This window comes from Lactuca serriola, chromosome 5 (assembly GCF_051521515.1).
Source record: "Lactuca serriola cultivar US96UC23 chromosome 5, Lser_US96UC23_V15, whole genome shotgun sequence".
In the NCBI taxonomy this organism is placed as follows: domain Eukaryota; kingdom Viridiplantae; phylum Streptophyta; class Magnoliopsida; order Asterales; family Asteraceae; genus Lactuca; species Lactuca serriola.
Window position 1 is genome coordinate 258344736 of NC_136412.1, and position 3675 is coordinate 258348410.

Below are 3675 nucleotides of genomic sequence, written 5' to 3' on the forward strand. Positions count from 1 at the left end.
CTGGATGACATTTAGGTTGATGATCTCCTGAATTATATGGAGAGACCGATGGCGATCTTAGATCAGAAGACGAAGGCTCTACATAACACGGAAGTGTCACTAGTCAAGGTCTAGTGGAAACATCATAATAGTTCCAAATGGACATGGGAGCCTGAGGTGGAGATGCAAGAGAACTACCCAGATTTATTCACGGCAACAGACTTCAAGGACGAAGGATAGTTCAAGTGGGGGAGATTTGAAACGGCTATTTTTCAGGTATTCGTTTTAACCCTTGAGTTATGCTCTATTTGCAAGTTTAGTCCTCAGTGGCAATTTTGTAATTTTAGAGTCAGCTGGAGTACGTGGAGCGTACACATTCTTATGCAGAGCGTACTCTGGATCACATTGTGTGTATGCAGGTACGACGAGCGTATGCAGCCAGGGTGCAAACCCTAAATTTTAGAATTTAGACCCTATTTAAACACATTTATGGCCACATGCACCTTATTATTATAACACCCCATTCCGAATCGTTTCCTAATTCAGGGTCATGACCCAAAGATCAGTTATCATAAGGCTTAGTTCCTTTGGGTAAGATAGAATTAGACCTCCTTTTAGGTGTGGAAAATGTAGATTGGATGACCCGGGAGTTTGGTTTGTGTTTTGGAGCCCAAGGGTATATCAATAAAGTGATAGTTCAGTCCTTTTATGAATTTTTGGGTTTAATTTCAGAAAGTTTTAAGGCAAGGGAGAGTTGACAGAAGTGTAGATCTTCTCGTTACCTTTCCGTGGATATAAGGATCATCGAAAATGGACTTAGCACGAAGAAGTTATGGCCTTCAGAAGTTTGGTGGTATTAGGGTTAAGCCTAGTGCACTAGGTGTACTAGGCAGATGGATTACGGATGCCCTCTTGAGTACGCTAGGGGTACCAAAGTATGCAGGGCGTACTCAAGTCAGGTGTAAACCCTAATTTAAGTTCTTGGACCTGATTTCATGGCCTTAACTCAACTCCAAACCTTCCTACCTTCAGCTTCCATCCCATTAAACCCTATATACGAAACCCTAGCCCCCTTTTAAGTAATTCTTGAGTTCTTCGTGTGATTTCATGTGTTTTGGTGCTCATTTAAGAAGAAGGAGTTTCTACAAGGAGTGTTAGATTTCTTGAAACTTGTAGATCCAGACTTTGTGCATCTTGATCAATCTTCTGGACGTATAAAGCTTCAAACTTTATGGTTCTTTAGTGTATATCTAGTTATGGGAGTTGTTATAAGCATATTTGGTCCCAATATTGTGGTTCTTGTCAGTAGAAGCTACTCCAGGACCTTTGAGCCTTATATTTGGTCTTTGTTGAGGTTATTAAGTCATAATGTAACGACATGCTTTTCAAATAAAATTTTCCATTTTTAATATTCATAAAACATATGTCTCAACATTACATCTCCAAAAATCAATCAACAATTTTTCAAAACAATTTTTCAATTCCATGATCCACAAATACAGCTCCAAATCCAAAGTGTGTGTGCAATCACGTTGGTGCCTTCCCGCAATCCTCTGAGGTACCTGAAACACATAACACATAACACGGTAATCATGAATGCTTAGTGAGCTCCCCAAAATGCCACATGCATATAAATTAGCCACTCGAGGCTATAGCTCCATGATGCCTTCTGGCCAATGTGTCTTAGTGGACCTTCCGAATCCACAACTCTGGTAGACCTTCTGACCCTACCCTGATGACCTTCTGGTCCTACTATGTTGACCTTCCGGCCCAACTCTGTTGACCTTTTGGTCCAAATCTATTAACCTTCTGGCCCAACTTTATTGACCTTCCAGTTCAAGCCCTGTCGACCTTCCGGTCCGAACCAGGCAACTCATAACATAGCATATCACCTAAAACATATGTCACATATCACATATAAGCGCATACGACCTTCCGGTCACATATAATTACCACTCTAGGTAAGGTATAGTGAGAAGACTCACCTCGAACTATCTCAGAATAATCTCGGACTCAAATCTCCGGTCTAGCCTCCGTCTAATACACATAAATAGAAATTCTTATTGAATAACAACACTCATTAAGCTAGATCACCCCCCCCCCCCCCCTTAAGCTCTCACAGAAGGGTAAAAGACCATTTTACCCCTTCTTGAATCCAAAAGTCCATTTGTTGACCGAACCCTAAAAGTCAACAAAAGTCAACGTCTGCGAGTACGCTGTGCGTACCAGATTACTACGCTGGGCATACTCGCCCACTACGCTAATATCGGGCTGATTGAACCCTACGCCCCGCGTACTAGTATTTACGCTCATCGTACGTCCCAGTTTCACTATTTCCTCACTTATGGTCTTAATCTATTAAGACCTTGGCTCAAAATGCAGATCTGGACCCCCTACAGCCTCCTAATCCATAAAGTTGAAGACTTTACGCCTTTGCATGGCTGGTTTGGCCTTAAGCACTCAAAACCTTCATCCATTTTCTTTCACAAGCCCATATCCCATGCAAGGTTAGCTCTTAATGACCAAGATTGGATTTTTATGACTTTATAACACGAAATACACTAGCAAGGGACAAATCTAGGTTCTTAGAGCTCATCAACTCACAAAGCCATTAACTTTTGGAACAAAAACCCTAAAACATCCCATATAAGAACACACAATAGAAAAAGGAAGAAATTTTGAAGCTTTATACCTCCAAATGAAGCTTCTCACACTGCTAAGCTTAGATCCAAGTGCTTGGGCTCTTACTCCTTCTTCTCCAAAGCTTTCTTTCCACTATTATGGCTCAATAACACACCAACAAGCTCTCAAGGGCACTCTCAAGCTTCAAGAACGAGGATTAGGGTTTTGGATGGGCAAGTCTCTAGAAATGGTGGCCAACAATGAGGTCATAACGTTCTTTAAATAGGGGGGCTCACTTAGAATTAGGGTTTCATTCTAGGCTTGGTATGCCGCGCGTACACCTCGGTATGCCCCGCGTACTAGGCAACCTCCGTGTCATGAATATGCTCACGAGTACGCGCGACGTACTCTATATTACACCCAACGTACTCGATCATCACACAAACTACACAAGGGATAAAACTGACAACTTAAGGAAAGAAGAAGGGCCAAGGAGGTATACCTGATTTCGGGATGTTACACATAAAAATGTCATCTTGTGGGGCTTTACTCCTTCATGCAAGTATTGGTGACCTTTTATGAAGATTAGGAAGCTTAGATTATGGTTTGGACTCCATTAAGCCATGCAAAGTCATAAAGTCAGGAACTTTATGACTTAAGATACCCCTTAAGGGTTAGATCTATGTTTGGACATTCTAGAGTTAACCCAATAAGAGCTTAATGTGGATTTTGGGTCTCTGATGAGTACGTTGGGCGTACGTAGGAGTACGCTCAGCATAATGCGAGGTTCACGCATCAGCAGCTTGTATGTTGTGCTTCGGGGGTGAGTACGTGGGGCGTACTCCCCAAGGTGTTCAATTTGGGCCTTTTGGGGCTTGGTCCATGAGATGTTGTACCAGTTTTGGGAAGGGTAAAATGGTCTTTTACCCTTTAGAACGATGGATTATAAATTGGGCCTTGGTTTTTGGGATATTGGTTTAATTATTAATTAAGGTTATATTTATTGTTAGTTGGTGCGAGATTATACAATTTAGGGACCCGAGTAGTTATTTGGTTATCAGCGGATTGAGGTGA